Raw genomic sequence first — 24,553 nt, 5'->3', positions numbered from 1 at the left:
CTGGGGATAAAGTTTGGCTATCCTCAAAATTTGTCCGTCTCAAAATTCCCTCTTATAAACTGGGCCCCCGGTACATCGGTCCTTTTGAGATTTTAGCCCGTATCAATGATGTTGCCTACAAGTTAAGACTCCCCGCTTCGCTACGGATTCCTAACTCGTTCCATGTGTCCCTCTTGAAACCGGTCGTACTCAATCAGTTCCACACTTCTGCTGGCCGTGACCCCGCGCCCGTTTCCGCACAGGATATTTTTGAGGTTAAGGAAATTCTTGCTATGAAAAGGTCCAGAGGTAAAACTCTTTTCTTAATTGACTGGAAGGGTTTTGGTCCAGAGGAGAGATCTTGGGAGCCCCGGGAGAACATTCAAGCCCCTCAAATTTTAGCTAAGTTCCTTTCCGACCTTAAGAGGAGGGGGAGTAAGAGGGGGGGTACTGTCATGCTTACCGCTCCCGCTGGTCCCACGCTCGCCGCCTCCACCGCGCACTCGGCTCCTGCCGCGTCCTCCTCTGGCTCCACACTGCCCGTGGCCTCCGGGCGCGCCCACCGTTCCAGCGCGCCCCTGCAGCGGGCGCGCGCCTGCCGGCACTCCAGCCTCTTGCCCCGCAGTCAGCCTGACTGCTCTGCCCGGGGCGCACGCGCAGCTCACACCCCGGGTCTCAGCACTGGCTAGCCGGTCCTCTCTCTGCCCCATGACCCTGCTGGTCCGACCCGGAACTCATGTCCCTATAAAAGGCAGCCTCTCCACTGGATCGTTGCCTGATCGTCTATGGTATTCCATGACTGACTCTCGGGTCCACCTAAATCCTGCCTAGCACCCAGCCTTGCCTTAGCATACCGCCTTTCTTCACTAGCTGAACTCTCATCGCCTTTGCATTTTCTTCCAGAGTCCGCCGGTCCAGTCCGTTCCTGCCTCCTCCCGTGTGTGCCTCTCCTGTCTGTCCCTGCCTGCTCCTGTGCCCCGGTCTTCCTCTCCATTTAGTCCTGCAGCTGTTCTTCCTATGTTCTTCGGACGGTCCTGTCTGCATTCCACCCCGGTGACTGACGGTCTAGTCCAGTTGTCCCCAAGGTATCAACTTCCGCGGCGATAGTCTCCTCCGGGCCTGCCCCAAACGCTCCCTGTATAAGGGGTGGTACACCTGGCCCGCTCGCCCGGGGGTAGGTTCATCGTCGCAGTCCTGTGGGTTCACCCTTGGAGTCCTTCCAGCCTCACATTCTGCAGGTGGGACCACAGACCACATATCAGTACCAATGCTTTCTGGATGATGTTTTGGTCACTTTTGAATGTTGGTTGTGCTTTCACACTCATGGTAGCATGAGACGGACTCTACAACCCACACAAGTGGCTCAGGTAGTGCAGCTCATCCAGAATAGCACATCAATGTGAGCTGTGGCAAGAAGGTTTGCGGTGTCTGTCAGCGTAGTGTACAGAGGATGGAGGCGCTACCAGGAGACAGGCCAGTACACCAGGAGACAACCCAGCAGCAGGACGTTACCTCTGCCTTTGAACAAGTAGGAACAGGAGGAGCACTGCCAGAGCCCTGAAAAATGACCTCCAGCAGGCCACAAATGTGCATGTGTCTGCACAAACAGTTAGAAACCGACTCCATGAGGATGGTCTGAGTGCCCGACGTCTACAGATGGGGGTTGTGCTCACAGTCCAACACCCTGCAGGACGCTTGGCATTTGCCACAGAACACCAGGATTGGTAAATACGCCACTGGCACCCTGTGCTCTTCACAGATGAAAGCAGGTTCACACTGAGCACATGTGACAGATGTTGCAGAGTCTGGAGATGCCATGGAGAGCGATCTGCTGCCTCCAACATTCTTCAGAATGACCGGTTTGGCAGTGGGTCAGTAATGTTGTGGGGTGGCATTTCTTTGGAGGGCCGCACAGCCCTCCATGTGCTCGCCAGAGGTAGCCTGACTGCCATTAGGTACTGAGATGAGATCCACAGACCCCTTGTGAGACCATATGCTGTCTCCCTACACTGGTGATTCCGGAGCTGACTGTGACGAGCAGGGCGGCGCCAGGGCTAATATAGACCTGATGACGCTGTATGGCCAGCCAATCACTGTAATGCCACAAGCAAGATGGCTACAGCATTATAGTGTGTGGCAGACAATCCCTGCATGTTGATTGGCACTCTAAACATGCAGGGCGGGGACCCAAGCTCCTGCCAAATAATCCCGAAAATGTTCGGCGCTCGCCGAGTACCTCAAGTACAGCGATGTTCAGGCGAATATCGAGCATTACTGAGTATGCTCGCTCATCACTAATAATTAACAGTAATTTTGGCAAGGTGTGCCCAAACTTTTACATTACTATCTATCTAGCTTTCTATTTATCTATCATACCAAAAGGGGTGGGCGGTTGACAACACTGTGAAAAAGTAAAATTGGTTGATAGCAATTAGACCTTGATCCTGCATTTTACATACATTCTTAAAGAAAATCTCAATCTGTAATTGGAAGTGAAGTATTGCCGTATACTGTTTTTTTTGTTTTTTTTTTATATTATGCTTGGTTGCAGAAAAGTAATACGGGCAACCGACCTTTATGAAATCATTAACTTTTCATGAAAAGCTAACGATTGCCCGTATGGCCGTATGGGTATAATGAACCAGGCAAACTGCCCTGTATAATTTATGTGCTGATTATCCTTGAGTGTAATCTTGAGACTGATAAAAAGTTTTATGCTTATCAAGTTCCACTCTAACGCCCCCATTCATCAGTAGTGTTTTTTTTTTTTTAAAGTGACATTTCTTTATGTCCTGTGATATTTGTTGCTGATTTTTTTTAACCATTTTCTTTAAAAGGGCGCAAAAGATTCATGAAGTTTATAATAGCATACATAAAATCACTCCAGGGGGAACTAGAGTACATTTGCACCAAATTTTGCAACTTTTTAGAAAAAAACACTAAACTCTGCCTACAATGGTAAACAAATATATACAGGATAACAAATGAAACAATTAAAAAGGCACAAATGGAAAGATGAATAGAATGCAAAAAAGAGCATGACTCTGGTAAGGTCGATTTTATGACCTGACCACTAACACCAATCCTACCTCTCCCCATAAGTTCCCCCCATCCCCCTCCCATAAATAAAAAATTCAGACAACAATCCATTTTTCTTTGGATAAAAATGGTCACCGCAGACAATTTATTGATGATTAAAACAATTGGTGAGGTCCTCGAAGCTACAAAATATGTGGTGATTTTTCCATGACATTGCCCCTCCCCTCCCAGGCTTACCCCTAACCGTGCTCACCTGCTCAGGAGCACCGTGAAACCGTAGGAAGAGGCTGTCCTCCAATACTGTTAATATAAATTCAACGTTCCATCACCGGGTATCATCCAAGTTTCACTAGATGACCATCAAATAACCATCCAATAAAGGGATCCACATATTTAATGAACGAACTTCGAGGACCCACCAACACCTCCAAAACATTAAAGGAACTCAATGTAGCAAACCTCCGCCTCACAAAGTCATCCAACAAGAGCGGAAAACTTCCCTGTGGAAAGAACCTCTAGGTAACCGTGGATGAAGGATTGCCCTTCCCTTAGGTTTAGAAGCTAAAAAATTATTAAAAGTTACTGAAAAGTAATTAAACAATGTGACACGTTTTAACTAACCCCCTTTTTTTCTTTTTCTTTTTCTTTTTTATTTGTAAAAATCTGATATATATTTTTATTATAAGTCATCCTTTCTTGCTACAAATGTTGTTAAACCATTAATTAATTAAACCATTAATTAATGAATGCATACACAAAATTTCAAACACATATTTTTATTGTTTTATATTTTTTTCTGCAGCTGTTGGTGGATACATATTTTTAATACATTCTTAATAAAAATATTTTTTAATATCCATATGATTTTTTTTATTGCAGTGAAAGTTTCCTTGGAGATCAGCATCCGTTGTGGTGTAGTGGTTAGAGCCTCTGATCTTCCTCCTTTTTCTTTTCTTCAAGTGGGATCGTTTTTCTCGGACATAATAAAAGATTTTCTATATATATATTTTTTTATATTTTTTTCTCCTCTCATTTTTCTTCTTTAAATTTTATCTATGAATGAACAAAGAAATTGTGTTATTTTATACGGAAATTGAAGATTATGTTTCAACTTGTGATAGATGCAAACGTCATTTGTAGAGTTGAGCGAAACGGGTCGAAAAAATTCAAAAGTCGCCGACTTTTGGCAAAGTCGGGTTTCATGAAACGAAACCCGACCCTAGGATGAGGTCGGCCACGAGGTCGGCGACTTACGCGCCAAAGTCGCGTTTCAAAAGTTTGTTTTGCGCTCTTTTTCAGCCAATCAGGATCCACGGACACTGTGGGCAACGTGATGACATAAACACGGGTCACCACCATCTTTCAGAAGGGCATGCAAGTGATTGGCTTGCTTTGGTGGGCGTCACAGGGGGTATAAAAGGGCGTGCACGCCGACCGCCATCTTACTTCTGCCGATCTTAGTATAGGGAGAGGTTGCTGCTGATTCTGTAGGGAGAGCGTTAGGCAGGGAAGAAGACAAAAAAACTGCTTCTGCTGCTAGCGATTTGGCCTGCACAACACACAAGTCACTGTGTGTGCAGTGCAAGGGGAGGCTATATTGTGGTGTATCAGTGGTGTTGGTTGTTGGGCTGCCTTTTAAGGCTTCCTGACACGCTGGCATTGCTGTTTACCCACTGCTAAGCAAACTGCTTTTTTAAAAGCAATCCAATCTCCCTTATCCTCTCGTCACTTTGGTCACAGGCAGCTGTGCCATCGAGCGTGTCACATAGCGCTCAGATATCAGTGGGCCGCACACAATCCACAAGTGTCCACTGTCCACAAGTGTACGCAGAGATGCAAAATCTCCATTATCCTCTCGTCACTTTGGTCACAGGCAGCTGTGCCATCGAGCGTGTCACATAGCGCTCAGATATCAGTGGGCCGCACACAATCCACAAGTGTCCAGTGTCCAAAAGTGTACGCAGAGATTCAAAATCTCCATTATCCTCTCGTCACTTTGGTCACAGGCAGCTGTGCCATCGAGCGTGTCACATAGCGCTCAGATATCAGTGGGCCGCACACAATCCACAAGTGTCCAGTGTCCAAAAGTGTACGTAGAGATTCAAAATCTCCATTATCCTCTCGTCACTTTGGTCACAGGCAGCTGTGCCATCGAGCGTGTCACATAGCGCTCAGATATCAGTGGGCCGCACACAATCCACAAGTGTACGCAGAGATTCAAAATCTCCATTATCCTCTCGTCACTTTGGTCACAGGCAGCTGTGCCATCGAGCGTGTCACATAGCGCTCAGATATCAGTGGGCCGCACACAATCCACAAGTGTCCAGTGTCCAAAAGTGTATGCAGAGATTCAAAATCTCCATTATCCTCTCGTCACTTTGGTCACAGGCAGCTGTGCCATCGAGCGTGTCACATAGCGCTCAGATATCAGTGGGCCGCACACAATCCACAAGTGTCCAAAAGTGTACGCAGAGATTCAAAATCTCCATTATCCTCTCGTCACTTTGGTCACAGGCAGCTGTGCCATCGAGCGTGTCACATAGCGCTCAGATATCAGTGGGCCGCACACAATCCACAAGTGTCCACTGTCCACAAGTGTACGCACAGATTCAAAATCTCCATTATCCTCTCGTCACTTTGGTCACAGGCAGCTGTGCCATCGAGCGTGTCACATAGCGCTCAGATATCAGTGGGCCGCACAAAATCCACAAGTGTCCACTGTCCACAAGTGTACGCAGAGATTCAAAATCTCCATTATCCTCTTGTCACTTTGGTCACAGGCAGCTGTGCTATCGAGAGTGTCACATAGCGCTCAGATATCAGTGGGCCGCACACAATCCACAAGTGTCCAGTGTCCAAAAGTGTACGCAGAGATTCAAAATCTCCATTATCCTCTCGTCACTTTGGTCACAGGCAGCTGTGCCATCGAGCGTGTCACATAGCGCTCAGATATCAGTGGGCTGCACACAATCCACAAGTGTCCAGTGTCCAAAAGTGTACGCAGAGATTCAAAATCTCCATTATCCTCTCGTCACTTTGGTCACAGGCAGCTGTGCCATCGAGCGTGTCACATAGCGCTCAGATATCAGTGGGCCGCACACAATCCACAAGTGTCCAGTGTCCAAAAGTGTACGCAGAGATTCAAAATCTCCATTATCCTCTCGTCACTTTGGTCACAGGCAGCTGTGCCATCGAGCGTGTCACATAGCGCTCAGATATCAGTGGGCCGCACACAATCCACAAGTGTACGCAGAGATTCAAAATCTCCATTATCCTCTCGTCACTTTGGTCACAGGCAGCTGTGCCATCGAGCGTGTCACATAGCGCTCAGATATCAGTGGGCCACACACAATCCACAAGTGTCCACTGTCCACAAGTGTACGCAGAGATTCAAAATCTCCATTATCCTCTCGTCACTTTGGTCACAGGCAGCTGTGCCATCGAGCGTGTCACATAGCGCTCAGATATCAGTGGGCCGCACACAATCCACAAGTGTCCACTGTCCACAAGTGTGTGCAGAAATTCTAAAACTCCCCTGTCCTATAGACACCTTGTACCTTGTTTTACATTACTATATAGTTTGTTGGATTTTGTCTACATTTCTACCAAAAATGAGGAAGGCTGGTGGAAGAGGCCGTGGAATTGGGCGGGGGTTGGCAGCTGGTAATGATGGTGTTGGTGGTGGATCTGATGGTAGTGGCACGAGCAAAATAGGACCGAATGCAGGAGGTGCTGACCCTGCGTCATCGTCTGGCTACATAAGGCCTCGAACGCTTAGTTTTCTAGGAGTTGGCAAACCGCTTTTAAAGGCAGAGCATCAGGAAAAAGTTTTGTCTTACATTGCTGACTCAGCCTCCAGCTCTATCGCCTCCTCTTCTTCAGTTGTAAAAAGTAAAAGCACTGAGTCGTCATTGGAGGCTCATGTTCATGAACCACACCTTTCCTTGTGTCCTTCACCCCAACCAAGATTGAAGGATGACGCAGGCCATACTACTGATTACTCCATGGAGCTGTTTTCACATACCATGCCTGGATTATCAAGTCAAATGGTGAATTACCCAGGCCAAGATGAATCTGACATGGAGTGCACTGATGCACAGCCGCTGATGGATGGTTCTGCTGGTACATTCACTCAGAGCACTACATTGTCCTCGCAGTGTACAGAGCCAGATTTTGACCCTGATGAGACTCAGGTGCCCCTTCCCGCACACTATACCACCATACACGGTGACACAGAGAAAGGTGCACATGACATAGAAGAGGAGGTGATGGATGACCCAGTTGTTGACCCAGATTGGCATCCATTGGGGGAAGAGGGTGCTGCTTCCAATAGCTCAGATGAGGAGCATCCACAGCAGACATCGACATCGCAACAGCTGTTATCTGGCAGGCCCGGAGCACTCCAAAGACAGGTTCCAAACATCAAAAGAGTTGCTGGACAGCTTGTCCAGAGGGTCAAAAGATCACAGCGTGCTAGGCCGCAAAATGTCTGCCAAAGTAGGAAGAGTGCAGTGTGGCACTTTTTTGAACAAAATCCTCATGATCAGGCCAAGGTTATCTGTAAGAAGTGCGCAAAGACCTTTAGCCGAGGGAAAAATCTGAAAAATTTGAATACCAGTTGCATGCTTAGACATTTAACCAGCATGCACTTGCAAGCGTGGACACAACACCAAACCTCAAGTGCCACATGTGCAACTGATCACAACGAAGGTAGTCAGCAACGCTACATTGTTTCCCCCACTGTAAGCCCACCGGTTAGCACAGCAGCAAATGTTGAGGTGTCGTTGCAAGGCCACAGCAGTGAGGGAATCCCACTGTTATATCAACGAAAGACTGATTCTAGGCCATCAGAAAGAACACCAACTCCATCACCATCATCAACCCTCTCTCAGTCTGCCCTGTCCACCGCTACTTCCACCATATGCAGCTCTCAAGTCCAGCTCACCCTCCCAGACACTATGAGTAGGTCAAGAAAGTACTCAGTCTCTCATCCGCGTACACTGGGTTTGAACGCCCACATTGCCAAACTAATCTCGTTTGAGATGATGCCCTTTCGGTTGGTGGAAAGCACAGCTTTCCGCGAACTCATGGCCTATGCAGTACCACGCTATGACCTACCCAGTCGCCACTTCTTCTCTCGCAAAGCCATCCCAGCCCTCCACCATCATGTGAAAGACCGCATTGTCCATGCACTCAAGCAGTCAGTGAGCGGAAAGGTGCACCTCACAACTGATGCATGGTCCAGTCAGCATGGCCAGGGCCGTTACGTGTCCATCACTGCGCACTGGGTTAATGTGGTGGATGCAGGGTCCACAGGGGACAGCGGTGGTGGGACAGTGCTGCCTAGCCCACGGTATAGGAAACAGTTGGCTGTAGGCGTTCGACCATCCTCCTCCTCCTCCTCCTCCAGAAGCGACAGCTCGTCCACAGAGCGCAGTCGTACGAGCACTCCATCTGCAGCTGCCACTGTTGCACACGATGTGTCCCCCTATCGAGCAGCTAGTGGAAAGCGTCAGCAGGCTGTGTTGCAGATGATGTGTTTGGGCGACAGACACACCGCCGAGGTGCTGGCCGAGTACTTGAAGCGACAAACTGAGTCATGGCTGGGCAGTGTACATCTTGAGGCAGGCAAGGTAGTTAGTGATAACGGCCGTAATTTTGTGGCAGCCATAGCCCTTTCAAAACTCAACCACATACCTTGCTTGGCTCACACCTTGAACCTGGTGGTGCAGTGCTTCCTCAAAAATTATCCGGAGTTAACAGCCCTGCTCCAGAAGGTGCGAAGACTGTGCGCGCACATCCGCCGGTCGCCTGTACACTCCGTTCGTATGCAGAAGCTGCAGCGATTGCTCCACCTTCCCAACCACCGCCTCATTATCGACATTGCAACAAGGTGGAACTCCACCCTGCACATGGTGGAGTGGCTGTGCGAGCAGAGGCAGGCCATAATGCATTTGTGGGAGGATACACGGCCAGGCACTTTGAGAGCAGACATGGAGTTGACAGGCGTGCAGTGGTCGAAGCTGAAAGTCCTTTGTAAAGTCCTTCAGTGTTTTGAGGAATGCACACGGCTGGTAAGCGCAGACGACGCCATCCTAAGCATGAGCATCCCACTTATGCGTCTGCTCATGCAAACTTTGACGCACCTTAAGGAGCAGGCGTCTGCAGCCAATGTTGATGAGGAGGAAGAGGAGGAGGGAATCCTTGATGACATTCAGCCATTGTCTGCTCAGGGACCTCTCCTGGACGAGGTGGAGGAAGAAGAGGAGGAGGAGGAGGAGGATGATGGGGATGATTACTTAGGGGAGGAGGATGCATCTCGTGGGTCAAGTGAAAATGTTGGCGTGGCAAGGTCTGGTACAGGGTTTGTGCGTGACTGGAGGGATGTGGATTTGCCAGAAAGTGCTCCTCCACCCAGCACTCGCAGTGCATCATTGACACCGGGAACATTGGCCCACATGTCAGATTATGCCTTGCGGATCCTAAAAAGGGACCCCCGCATTGCCAAAATGATGAACGATGACGACTACTGGTTGGCCAGCATCCTGGATCCACGCTATAAAGGCAAATTACAAAACATCATGCCACAGGAGAACCTTGACCTAATATTGGCTAATAAACAAGCAACTCTGGTAAATCGGTTGCTTGAGGCATTCCCAGCACACAGCAGCGGTGATGGTTCTCACACAAGCCGTACGGGCCGGGGGCAGCTTGGCAGAGGTGTTCGTGGTGTACACAGCAGAAGTGGCATTGGAGACAGGGGTTTCATGACAATGTTGTGGACTGATTTTTCAAATACCGCTCACACAACTGGTAATACTGCATCGATGGAAAGAGACAGGAGACAGCAGTTGTCAACTATGGTTACAAACTAATTTTCCTCCCATATCGATGTTCTCCCACACAGGTCATTCCCCTTTGACTATTGGGCCGCTAAACTGGACACCTGGCCTGAATTGGCCCAATATGCCTTACAGGAGCTCGCTTGCCCAGCTGCAAGTGTGCTATCGGAAAGAGTCTTCAGTGCAGCTGGATCAATCCTGACAGAAAAAAGGTGGTGTGCACACCCGCCGTCAGACACACCGCTGTACTATGAGGGGCCCAGTGCCAGTACCGACGCCCACGAGTGGGCCCCCCTTGCTTGGCCAGGGCCCCAGCATTTGCAATCTTTACCTCTCCCTGCTCCTCCGCTGTGTAATCTGGGCTGTCAAATCCATACTGTGCCTGACACCGTCTGAGCCTGCCTCCTGAGACATATATTTTGAATGTGTACGCTATCCATACATGTTATCCGGGGATATGGTACCCCTTCTAACCTTTGTGCAATGACGTGCAATCCATACTGGGCCTAACACCGTCTGAGCCTGCCTCATGCTGTATAGACATATATTTTGAATGTGTACGCTATCCATACATGTTATCCGGGGATACGGTACCCCTTCTAACCTTTGTGCAATGACGTGCAATCCATACTGGGCCTAACACCGTCTGAGCCTGCCTCATGCTGTATAGACATATATTTTGAATGTGTACGCTATACATGTTATCCGGGGATACGGTACCCCTTCTAACCTTTGTGCAATGACGTGCAATCCATACTGGGCCTAACACCGTCTGAGCCTGCCTCATGCTGTATAGACATATATTTTGAATGTGTACGCTATCCATACATGTTATCCGGGGACACGGTACCCCTTCTAACCTTTGTGCAATGACGTGCAATCCATACTGGGCCTAACACCGTCTGAGCCTGCCTCATGCTGTATAGACATATATTTTGAATGTGTACGCTATCCATACATGTTATCCGGGGATACGGTACCCCTTCTAACCTTTGTGCAATGACGTGCAATCCATACTGGGCCTAACACCGTCTGAGCCTGCCTCATGCTGTATAGACATATATTTTGAATGTGTACGCTATCCATACATGTTATCCGGGGACACGGTACCCCTTCTAACCTTTGTGCAATGACGTGCAATCCATACTGGGCCTAACACCGTCTGAGCCTGCCTCATGCTGTATAGATATATATTTTGAATGTGTACGCTATCCATACATGTTATCCGGGGATACGGTACCCCTTCCAACCTTTGTGCAATGACGTGCAATCCATACTGGGCCTAACACCGTCTGAGCCTGCCTCATGCTGTATAGACATATATTTTGAATGTGTACGCTATCCATACATGTTATCCAGGGATACGGTACCCTTTCTAACCTTTGTGCAATCACGTGCAATCCATACTGGGCCTAACACCGTCTGAGCCTGCCTCATGCTGTATAGACATATATTTTGAATGTGTACGCTATCCAAACATGTTATCCAGGGATACGGTACCCTTTCTAACCTTTGTGCAATCACGTGCAATCCATACTGGGCGTGAGAACGGCTGGCAAGCTGTTAAGCAAGCTACAGCACCTGTCCAGACAAGTACAGGGATTCCCTAGCGAGGAGACTTATTTGATTGTTTTCTATGTTGGGACAGCAATTTTTGGGGAGCACTATACTCTGGAGAATGATAGATGGGGCCCACCATACACTGGAACATTCCAAAGGTGGACATCAGACACTGGAGCAGCATTTACAGGGCCCATTATACACTAGAGCAGTAGAAATGGGGCCCATTATGTTTGGAGCATTATTTGGGCCCATAAGACAGTGGAGCTTCATCCATGGGGACCAACATATACTGTAGCATTATGTGGAGCTCATCATATACTGTTTCAAACATTATATGGGACCAATGATTTTGTATGGAGAAATAGATGGGCCTCGTCATGAGATGTAAAAAGTGAGGTATTTTTCATTGTACTATACCGCTATTTCTCTGCCGTATCGGAGCATGATGAGTTGTGGTATGTGTTAAAGGGGCGCTCTTTCGCCCAGGGCACATGAAAACCTGCAGCCAGCCCTCCCCCCCCACAAATTTAGCCAAATAACCCCCATTTTTCAGTGCGTAACTTGTATTATGAAGTTAATTAAGGTTGACAAGCTTAAGTAAGAAGAATTGATGCTTTTGGCATTCAAATGGGCACTGTAGGTGTGTTTCCTGTCCTCCTCTCACTGCCGACTTTTATTCCCCATTGACTTACATTGGGTTTCGTGTTTCGGGACGACCCCGACTTTTCCCTATAATCGGACGATCTTGCTCGACCCGACTTTTGGAAAAGTCGGGTTTCACGAAACGAAACGCGACCCTAAAAAACCAAAAGTCGCTCAACTCTAGTCATTTGAACTTTGACTTCTTGTAAAAAGCATGTGACTATTGGCGCCAAATTTCAAATATGGAGTGTATTTAGTCTGGCAACAATGCTAGTTTTTCATGTATGTCATCCCCTGAGGAAGAAGTAACCATTACTTTGAAACGCGTTGGGAATAAAAACATTAATCTTTCATCTCAACTGGAATTGTGTCTATTGTTTAGCTGAGCACGAAGTCCATAAAAAAAGTTCCATAAGGTTTTATATATTGGCAGTCACTGGTTTAGACCTTGGACGTGCAGCAGCTGAACGTTTATTCTACAGGCTTTATCTCTCCTACAGCGGGTGAGTGACTATTTTATATTTATATACCTTATCATCAGATAAGACCCTAATTGCACCTCTTTCGCTCCAACAGTATAAATCATGTTCATGACCTCATCACAGGTCCTGCAGATTCACAACCACACACATGTCTTCAGCCAAAACAAGGTACAGTGAGCCCCCTCACCACAGTGTTTGGTACATGGGTAGCCTGACCCTCACAACTCTCAAAGCTACCCGTAGCCTGAACCCAAATGTGAACATCAACTGCTTAAGAAAACACTCAGGGCTACATCACAGGGAGCTGCCATTGCCGTGACAGATACCTTCCATTAACCACGCGACCACCAGTCACACCACACTGTATATGCCACGTATTGTTCAACAATATATATATACTGGCAATGTAAAACGATCGGCAATGTATGATCCAGAAATATCTAGATAATGGAATATTTATATATCAGCCATGAATATACAGTAATATGATATATACAGCCATGATATATACAGTAATATGTATATATCATTGTGCATTACGCACAGTGTCTATGATATATACAGATATAACTACAGATATTGATATAAATATATATAAATAAAGACCCATATATAGGATAGGTATAATACAAAATGTATATCTGCCTAATAGTGTTTGTGATATATCTGCTCTATATTATACAGCAGTGTCTATTCATCAGCCACAATAATACAATATTATCTGTTATATTGGTGAAGTTATATAAAAATGCATCTATATAAGTGCCTGCACCATGCACTGTATTGTGGTATCTATATATACCCCTGCACTAAATTGCAGTATATACATATACGCCATGCATTACATTGAAGAATCACATACATTCACCATGCACTACATTGCAATATGTATAAATGTGGGGAGGTTGACCTGACAGAGGAATCTGCTTTTAGTAAAAGGCAGAGGGAATAATTCAGTGTAGAACTAGAGGCACTGAGAAGAAGGAAAAAGGGTGCTGTATTGAGTGTTACCATTAGAGGGCAGTGGTGAGCACAGAAGAGAGTGGTTACATAACTGCCACAGGTCAAGTTCACACCCATTGGTCAAAGGTGACTGTCAGGTGACAGTGGGCGGAGCTACCTAGGCTGGCAGTATAAAGGCTGGGAGAAACTTCCAGAAGAGTCAGTCAGGGGAGCTCACTAGAAAGGAGGGTCTGCTATGCAGTGGAGAGCCCTCAGAGAGTACCAGACAGTAGAGATGGTCAAGGGGGGTGACCCAGGAACACAGAAGCATCAGACGGAGACAGTCTGAGCGGAATAGGTACCAGTGTACTTTGAACGGGGAAGCACTGTGGTGGAAGTGCCTAGGGCAGCCACAGTGAGGAGAACCGCAGAGGACACCACTACAGTGGCACAGAGGCATCTAAGGTACCCGGGTCTGTGTGAGGAGGAAAAGTGAACAGTCCTGTATTAAAGTGTGGACGTCGGCAAAGTTGGTGAATAAATCCAGACCTGTTGAACTACAGTACTGTCTCATTCTCCAGTCTGTTTGCACTAAGAAGTGGGTAACCCCCCCAGTTCTGTTGGATCAGCGCACTTCCCCGCCTATTAGCATCAGTAACACCACCTAATTATCTCATCCTCGCCACCCTCTACATATATACACCAGCTGAAGAGCCCGGTGCTGCCCGGGCATAGTAACTAACTATGGCTAGTTATAACAAATTATAATGATTATATCTATATATACTGTATATAAAAAGCTGAGTGTATAGCCCCGCCCACTCCGCATAGCCACATTCACTATAATATCCCACACAATACCATCAGCCAGAGCTACCGGACTACTACCCCTAATATCCCACATCATCCCGTCAGCCTGGGGTCAGAACCAGAGCACTAAGTGGAATGGTCCTAACTGCCATACCAGGGATCCCTTTAAGAGAGGCCTTGCGTCAGAACCAGAGCACTGAGTTGATTTGCCTTGACTTCCATACCAATGATCCCTTTAATGGAAGCCTGGGGTGAGAATCAGAGTGCTGAGGGATTTACCCTAACTTCCATACCGGAGATCCCTTTAAGAGAGGCCTGGGGTCAATACCAAAGCACAGAGTAGATTTGCCCTCACTTCCATACCGGGGATCCTTTAAGAGGGGCCTGGGGTCAGAATCAGAGTGCTGAGTGGAATTGCCCTAACTTCCATACCAATGATCCCTTTAAGATGCCCTGGGTTCAGAACCACAATGCTGAGCGGAACGGTCCTAATGTCCATACCGGGGATCCCTTTAAGAGAGGCCTGGGGTCAAAACCAAAGCGCTGGATGGATTTGCCCTGACTTCCATGCCAATGATCCCTTTAATAGAGCCTGGGGTCAGAACCAGAATGCTGAGTGGAACTGCCCTAACTTCCATACCGGTGATCCCTTTAAGAGAGGCCTGGCATCAGAACCAAAGCGCTGGATGGATTTTCCCTGACTTCGATACTAATGATCCCTTTAAGAGAGGCCTGGAGTCCGAATCAGAGTACTGAGGGATTTGCCCTAACTTCCATACCAATGATCCCTTTAGGAGACCCTGGGGTCAGAACCACAGCGCTGAGTGGAACGGTCCTAACTTCCATACCGGGGATCCCTTTAAGAGGGAAGATTTGCCTATTGGATGGAGGATGTGTGATGGGGATATGGGCACGGGAGAGGAGGATTCATTTCTGTCATGTGCTCTCTGCTCCTTTCTGGGGGGCAGACAATGGCTGGAATCTTATGCTTGTGGGGATGCTATATTTCTCCCACCCAGTCACTGGGTCTGCTGAGGTGTTGTCGTGGAGTGAGAAAACTGTTGCTCATAGCAACCAATAGCAGCTCAGCTTCTTTTAAACAGATCTGGTGAAATGAAAGATGCTTCGGGATTGGTTGGTGATACACACACACACACACATGCATTCAATTTTATATATAGAGATAACAGCCATGCACTATATTACAACACCTAGGTATAACAACCATGCACCAAATTACAGTATCTTTAAATACCCCATGCACTATATTGCAGTATCTATATATACCGTGCACCACATTGTAGCATATATATATATATATATATATATATATATTCTATGAATAATAGAGCAGTAATCCATGGCATAACATCCATGCAGTGCATAATATAACAGCATTGTCTATGTATATTATTATATATGTATGTCATGTCTGCAGCCATGCCACAGTCACACAATGTGGTGCCAGTGAGGATCTGCCATGTGTGAGGCAACATATAGAAATACCTGAGGACAAAGATCTCCCAGGATATAATGATCCTATATATATCGTGATGCGCCTGCGCAGCCTGGCTCCAGACAGAATGAGGCATCCAGCATTACAGGTAACGGATATGGCGCCAAAGATGGCGGTACGCGTAGACACTGCATACCATGATCTCTGGCGCCATACTTGCCTCACTGGAAGGAGCGTTGCCGCGGTGCTTCTCTTCTTCCAGAGACCGGGGCAGGAGTGTGCGTGAGAATCGCACATGCACATAGCGCTATCTAGCGCCATTTTACTGAAGACACATTTGCAGTGTGTCTTCAGCAATATGGCGCTGGACAGCGTGGTATGGGCATGCACGTACTCCGGCACCACACTTCTCCCCCGACCTCTGACAGAACGGGACAGCGCTGGAACACAGGAAAGAAAGGTGAGTATAAATGCTTTTTTTTGTATGTGTGCAGTTTAATAGGGGTGAGGGGGGGACCATGCATACCAGTATAGGGGGTGAGAGGTAGCATGCATACCAGGAAAAGGGGGTGAGGGGACTATGCATACCAGGAAAGGGGGGTGAGCGGGACCATGTATACCATGAAATGGGGGGTGAGAGGACCATGCATACCAGGAAAGGGGGGTGAGAGGACCATGCATACCAGGATTGGGGGGCGAGAGGACCATGCATACCAGGATTGGGGGGTGAGAGGACCATGCATACCAGGATAGGGGGGTGAGAAGACCATGTATGCCAAAATTGGGGATGAAGGGACCATGCATACCAGGATTGGGGAGTGAGGGGGTACCATACATCCTACAATAGGGATGAGGGGGGACCATGCATACCAGGATTGGGGGGTGAGGGGACCATGCATACAAGGATTAGGGGGTGAAGGGGCTATGCATACCAGGATTGGGGTGGTGAGGGGACCATGCATACCATGATAGGGATAAGGGGGTACCATGCATACCAGGATTGGGGGGTGATGGAACCATGAATACCAGGATACGGATGAGGGGTACCATGCATATCAGGATTGGGGGTGAGGGGACCATACATACCAGCATAGCGATGAGGGGGTACCATGCATACCAGGATTGGGGGTGAGGGGACCATGTATACCAGGATGAGGAATGGGGTGCCAAGCATACCAGGATTGGGAGGTGAGGGGACCATACATACCAGAATAGGGATGAGAGGGCCATGCATACCATTGTAGGGATGACTGGGCCATGCATAGCTGGATAGGGATGAGGATTACCATACATGTGTCATGATCTGCTGAGTTTGTGGGATCAGGTAGTTCAGAGGTTAATTTGGACAGCCTCACTCTGAGATCTGGCAGGCTTTTTATAGCCTTATTGTGGGCTCACTCCTTGTCGCTTATACTCAGACCCTTGGCCGAGTGTGTGACCCTGGTGTGCTTTGTGACTGTGATACTTTATGCTTGCTTGGTTTTGATCCAGTTCTGTCCCTGTTACGAGTTCTGCCTGTTCCTTTTATACTGCTCTGCTATTCCCGTGTATGACTCTTTTGCCTTGGACCTGACTACTCTCTGACTGCCTCCCTTGTACCACGCTGTTATCTCTGTGTATGATTCATTGCTTATGTTTTGACTATTCTCTGCTTGTCTCTCTGGTACTGTGCTGCCCTCCCCGTGTATGACCCCCCGCTTGTCTGACCTGAGTTTCCCTAGCCTGTACTCCAGAATTCCTGTAATAGAACCCTACAGTCATCTCCTGCAGCAGGATGCTAAGCCATGCCCCTTGTGGTCACATGATCGTAGGTCCTTGTACTGTTTACTACTTTCAGTGTCGTAGGTCCTGTGCTCTGAACTTTCCCTGCAGTATCGGATCCCAGGCCCTCCCGTAGTCTGGGTAAGTTACCTTGCTCAGCCGCTGCAGTCCGCCGGTGCTGACAGGATCCTGATAACATGCCAGGATAGGGATGAGGGGTGCAATGCATACCAGGATAGGAGGGGGCAGCACGTACCAGGATGGGAGACCATATACCAATAAAAATGCTCGCCACCCGGGCGTAGAACGGGTTCATAGCTAGTATATATATAAATCAAGAAAAAAGGGCAGCACTACCAAAATAATATAGTATGTGCAAAACCTATTCAGCAGTGTCCAAACAGCCAAATTAACAAAAGGAAGAAAAAATTAGGCAGCACTCAAATTAAATGTGAAAATAGTGGATACTTTACTGATCCTCAGGTGGCTTTTCCTTTTAGTATATATATATATATATATATATATATATATACATACAGTGGGGAAAAAAAGTATTTAGTCAGTCAGCAATAGTGCAAGTTCCACCACTTAAAAAGATGAGAGGCGTCTGTAATTTACATCATAGGTAGACCTCAACTATGGGAGACAAACTGAGAAAAAAAAATCCAGAAAATCACATTGTATGTTTTTTTTTCATTTTATTTGCATATTATGGTGGAAAATAAGTATTTGGTCAGAAACAAGCAATCAAGATTTCTGGCTCTCACAGACCTGTAACTTCTTCTTTAAGAGTCTCCTCTTTCCTCCACTCATTACCTGTAGTAATGGCACCTGTTTAAACTTGTTATCAGTATAAAAAGACACCTGTGCACACCCTCAAACAGTCTGACTCCAAACTCCACTATGGTGAAGACCAAAGAGCTGTCAAAGGACACCAGAAACAAAATTGTAGCCCTGCACCAGGCTGGGAAGACTGAATCTGCAATAGCCAACCAGCTTGGAGTGAAGAAATCAACTGTGGGAGCAATAATTAGAAAATGGAAGACATACAAGACCACTGATAATCTCCCTCGATCTGGTGCTCCACGCAAAATCCCACCCCGTGGGGTCAGAATGATCACAAGAACGGTGAGCAAAAATCCCAGAACCACGCGGGGGGACCTAGTGAATGAACTGCAGAGAGCTGGGACCAATGTAACAAGGCCTACCATAAGTAACACACTACGCCACCATGGACTCAGATCCTGCAGTGCCAGACGTGTCCCACTGCTTAAGCCTGTACATGTCCGGGCCCGTCTGAAGTTTGCTAGAGAGCATTTGGATGATCCAGAGGAGTTTTGGGAGAATGTCCTATGGTCTGATGAAACCAAACTGGAACTGTTTTGTAGAAACACAACTTGTCGTGTTTGGAGGAAAAAGAATACTGAGTTGCATCCATCAAACACCATACCTACTGTAAAGCATGGTGGTGGAAACATCATGCTTTGGGGCTGTTTCTCTGCAAAGGGGCCAGGACGACTGATCCGGGTACATGAAAGAATGAATGGGGCCATGTATCGTGAGATTTTGAGTGCAGACCTCCTTCCATCAGCAAGGGCATTGAAGATGAAACGTGGCTGGGTCTTTCAACATGACAATGATCCAAAGCACACCGCCAGGGCAACGAAGGAGTGGCTTCGTAAGAAGCATTTCAAGGTCCTGGAGTGGCCTAGCCAGTCTCCAGATCTCAACCCTATAGAAAACCTTTGGAGGGAGTTGAAAGTCCGTGTTGCCAAGCGAAAAGCCAAAAACATCACTGCTCTAGAGGAGATCTGCATGGAGGAATGGGCCAACATACCAACAACAGTGTGTGGCAACCTTGTGAAGACTTACAGAAAACGTTTGACCTCTGTCATTGCCAACAAAGGATATATCACAAAGTATTGAGATGAAATTTTGTTTCTGACCAAATACTTATTTTCCACCATAATATGCAAATAAAATGAAAAAAAAACATACAATGTGATTTTCTGGATTTTTTTTCTCAGTTTGTCTCCCATAGTTGAGGTCTACCTATGATGTAAATTACAGACGCCTCTCATCTTTTTAAGTGGTGGAACTTGCACTATTGCTGACTGACTAAATACTTTTTTTCCCCACTGTATATATATATATATATATATATATATATATATATATATATATATATACAGGATCAGATATTGCAGCAGTACATCTCTCATACTGAGGCCTGACATCCCCAATATTATAGTCCCTGAGGCTGCAGACTTTGCTGTCCAGTAGTCTAAGGTCAAAGAGGGCCACTCAACCTCGGTCAGTCCTACTTGTTTTTTGTTTTTTTTCCAGAAACCCCACCTATGTCATTTCCTGTCCCTACATTTCGACCAGTAGCCCTTGTATCACCTTTCGTCCTCCTCCCCACTTTTCACCCCCCCATCTTCTCCTTATATGGTCACTCCCTCCCTTCCAGCTTCATGTCAGTGTCCCCCTATCCCTGCGGAGGGTCCAGCTGAGACTAAACACTAAAAAGTTGACTAAAATGATCCAAATGCTACAATTAAATAAGCTACAAGTTAAACAAAAAAATAAACAAAAGACTATCTTGCCTCAAGTTGAAGACATTTTTACTTTCCAACAGCAATCGGATAATTTCCCAGAATCGACTAAACGTCGGTCTCCAACCTTAACAATAACTCTCCATGTCCCTGGATATTAGATGCTTTATTCAATCGCTGCATTGGCCATGACAGGCTGTTGTGGGGAATCATTCTAAAGGCCCCGTTACATTTAGCGATGCATCAGCGATCCCGACCATGATACGACCCGGTCAGGATCGCTGGGGCATCGCTAAATGGTCGCTAGTGAGCTGCCAAACAGGCAGATCTCACTAGCGATGCAGCAGCGGTCGGCGGTCGATACTTACCGTCAGATGCAGCGGTGATGTCTTCCGCCCGCGTCCGTGGCTTGCTCGTCGGCGCCAGCAGGAAGCCGACGACGAGAAATGGACCAGGCCGATCTCGCGCGATCAGCGATAGCCAGCGGGGGGGGGGCGGTTGGAGGTGAGTATCACATGTAGCGATATCGCTAGTGATATCGCTGCTGTATCACAAAATTGGTGACGCTTTAGCGATATCGCTATATGTAAAGGGCCCTTAAGTTTTGACTATTCTAACTATATTGAACATTTTCCTATACTGATTATAAACTGCTTCTCCTTGTAAATAAATAAACAATATTCTCTGCACATTCACACAGTTTATGCAAATAACACCATGGTCAGTTTTTAGAACATTGCGTGTAACCTGTAGCAAAACGCAGATCTAGCTGGAATGGTGTGCTGTGTGTCCACTATGTCTGTGTAACCAATGCTTGCAGGAGTGCCATGGCTGCTGGATTCTCATCTAGGACAGTGGGATGATTTTCCTCACTTGTCATCCGAGTACAATCACTTTTTGACTCAGCAATTATTAATCTTTTACACGACCATTTACAGTTTCCTATGGTACAGAATTGTAATGTACCCATAAAATCGGATGCCGCTCTGATGGTCCGTATGGGGTGGGATGCTTTTCTCGTTCTGTCCAATTTCACAGTGAAATTGCAGTATGCTACGATTTTTTTCTAATGTCAGATACAGCGGAAAAAAAATGTGTAACTGAACTGCTTCATTGAATAGCATTGGTCCGAGAGCAATCCGGTTTTATTTTAAAGTCTAATTTATACGCTACTGTGAGCGAGCCCTTGTGCTGATGAGTAACAGTCCTAGACCTCGGACCTCCACAATCAAACACAAATAGCGGCCATCTGGGTTAAATTCCAATGAATACTTTCATATATCAGAAAGATGACACATTTTAAAGAACGTTCTTAGTTACAACTTTTTATGAAAATGGATTGAACTGATGCCGCAGAGTGCAACAAAATAACCTCATTCTACAAACCTTAATGTGACCACAGAATGGAAGCTTTAGTTTGAATACAATGAAGCAAAAAAAATCAGCCCATATTTGTGTTTTTTTAAAACCTTTAGTGTTTCATAAAGCTGTTAAATAAAACATAACATTGTACACATTTTCATAAAAAGCATTTTCATTGTGTTAGATGTTTGGGAAATGCAATAAGGAAAACATTAATCACCTTTAGTGTTTTGCCAAAAGCAATTTCCCACTACTGAGCCCATAAATATAGCAAAGCCACAGGAAAGGAAAGATAATTTGCTTACTTATGCCTAGAACTGTACCTTAATACATAGTGTCAGTGGAAAATGGAAGCCTTGTGGCTTGGAGGCAAGCATTGAACCATTTCAGCAGGTATTGCTTGTAATTCTTGAATGTCAATTCTAACAAAGTGATATAGCAATTGCATCAAGATGTATCTCCATGGCTAGGAGCAAACAATTACAAAATTGCACAAAAAACAATTGTACAAATTTACAAAACAGACAAATTAGCTGAAAAGTTGATTAAAATAGTTTACATTTAAATATTATTTTTATATATCTAATCTTCATGTGTGTAACAGAAAAAAAAACACAAACAAATGCAGAAAACTTGGTTTCTACAGGACAAAATGGGAAACAATTAATGGAAAATTTGTAAAACTAATAAGAATTTATAAAATTTAATGGACTGGGGTAGCACTGGGGTTCTGGGCACAAATCCCACCAAAAACAATATCTACATCCTGATCAAAAAAGTATGATAGAAACACTATTTAATAAAATTCCAATTTTTATTTTATCAACATATAAATATAAAACAAGGTGCCTCATACCATAGAAAACTCAGAATTTAGCGTACACACAAGTTTAGGAAACATGGATATAATACATAACATATTTCATTAAATATATCTGTCAGAATTTTGCATACATCAAAATAATAGGAATATTTCCCTATAGCGCTCAAATAAATTGTAGTGAAAAGAATATATATATATATATATATATATATATCACTATAACCTCATATGAAACTAAATAGTTAAATTAATATGAGACATAATATTGCAAAAAAAGCTGCAGAATCCCATATACTACATTTGCATAATTTTGCACATAAATGAAGGCGCACTATTTAATTGCAATACAAAAAGATTACCAGAAAGAATTATCCTCCTCTTATTATATATATGTGCATTAGAAAAGGTTCCTTATAAAGTGCTCCTTTTTTACATTATATATAGCAACATGCCACATGGCCTAATTAAATATGATTCGCATAACATGCTTTTAAATTAACGCTCCAATATAGACACATGATGTAGCGGTAAAGCTGCATCACTCAATGAGTTGCATGCTTTGCACATGAAAGAAAGCGCACTGAGACAGCTACAAATACTGCCGTGTGCTTCACACAATATTGAACCCTATCATGGGCATGAAAAAGGAGCACATAAGGACGGCTGCAGATGCTGCCGTTGTAATACACACAAAGCTGAAACCTGTCACGACTCACCGATAGACATATAGATAACACTATCAATGTCTCATAAATACATATTACCTGTTCCCAGCTCTTGCTGCATATAGGTGCCAAGTGGCCTGCTAAAACTCCTAAACCCCGACGCTCGTTTTGCTGTCAATGCTTCCTCCAGGGGGTGTGTCTCTGTGATGGGCAGTCACCATACTTGTATCACACAATCATGATAGAGGGGGAGGGGTTTAACCTTAATGACTCATTCATTCATATATTTTCTCTCACAGGTGTTCAGTCATTACAACCAAATTAGGGTTGAGAACAGGTGGCATACTACCAGCCGCTACACCGCATTTAATCATTGCAATGTGGCGCTGACATACTGCAAACAGTCTCCAATCTCAGTTGAACCAATTCACGGGTTCTCAGCCATTGCATACAAATTAAAGCAAATGGTATACTGCAGCCACACCCCATCTAATCACTAATATAGCGCTGACATATTGTAACGAACCTTTAATCATCAGATTAAAATCGAATCCTAATATATACCAATCTTAGTTACCTACAATTCCAGAGTTACAAATGAAAACGGCACAGCATATTTATCTGTATTTGGAACGACTATATAAGTCTCCATTATCTGAAATTCCGAAATTGTAGATAAAAATAGCACAGCATATTTATTAATATTAAAGCATGTTCGTTTATAATAAAGCAAATAGATATGCTTCTATAATTATTGCCCACTAATTCAAACACAAAAATCAGTCAAAAAAGCAGAAGTTGCCAGCTTTTTCACTCTATATAATAGCAACAGAGGGATAACGAAAAACATTTTTCCACAGAAGGGAAGATTTAACACACATGTCTGCTCAGCAATAAATGTTCAATTTCCAATTGATATCGGTAATGTTGTTTCTAGGGAAATCATATAAACTCAGATCAATTATATATAAAAAATGATGTGAAAAAATTAAAATATAATCAAAACTAGAAAGAAAAACTGGCACATTGAATACATAAGATTAAAAGGCTCTTTACAGAATGATGTATTGTCCTGGCCGTCAAATGGAAGCATGGAGGCTGGTTGACCCCCCTGCAGGTGGGGACCAAATCCTGCCATTCCATACAGCAAAAAGATCGGACAAGATCAGTCATCTCTAGTGTTGAGCATTCCGATACCGCAAGTATCGGGTATCGGCCGATATCAGCGGTATCGGAATTCCGATACTTAATTCCGATACTTTTTTCATATCGGATTCCGGGATCGGAATCGGAATAGGAAGTTCCCATCATGCTATGAGCCTGCTTGCTTTGATTAAGCCAATGGGAATCCTCCGAAGTGTGGGCACATCCTGTTAGGCATGTAGGCATGTTAACTATTGGCATGGCTGTGATTGGCTGCCGAAATGATGTCATGATGCACTATAAAAGCCACCGCAGCCGCCATTTCTGGTCACTCTGCTGTGAATTCAGTTAGGGACAGGCTGCTGTAGAAGACTGTGAGGGACAGTTAGAAATAGCGATTCTAAAAACAATATTGTGCTTTATCCAGGCTACATAAACCACCACTGTAGCTTGCTTTTCCCTAGCAGCGCTGTTTTCACAGCTGTCTGC

At 45.5% G+C, this 24,553-nt stretch overlaps 1 long non-coding RNA gene across 1 annotated transcript; it reads right to left on the bottom strand.

The window, feature by feature from the left end:
• Positions 1 to 3,778: 3,778 nt before the first annotated feature.
• LOC141052561 (uncharacterized) lies at positions 3,779 to 23,192 on the bottom strand. The gene is made up of 2 exons (XR_012220836.1): positions 23,021 to 23,192; positions 3,779 to 4,071 (listed from the first exon to the last, which is right to left on the bottom strand). It is a non-coding gene; the product is annotated as an uncharacterized lncRNA (long non-coding RNA).
• Positions 23,193 to 24,553: the final 1,361 nt, after the last annotated feature.

The sequence above is a fragment of the Dendrobates tinctorius genome, unplaced genomic scaffold (genome assembly GCF_039654945.1).
Source record: "Dendrobates tinctorius isolate UK_male_01 unplaced genomic scaffold, ASM3965494v1 ptg000162l, whole genome shotgun sequence".
NCBI lineage: Eukaryota > Metazoa > Chordata > Amphibia > Anura > Dendrobatidae > Dendrobates > Dendrobates tinctorius.
This window is presented reverse-complemented; position numbering and strand designations above follow the sequence as displayed.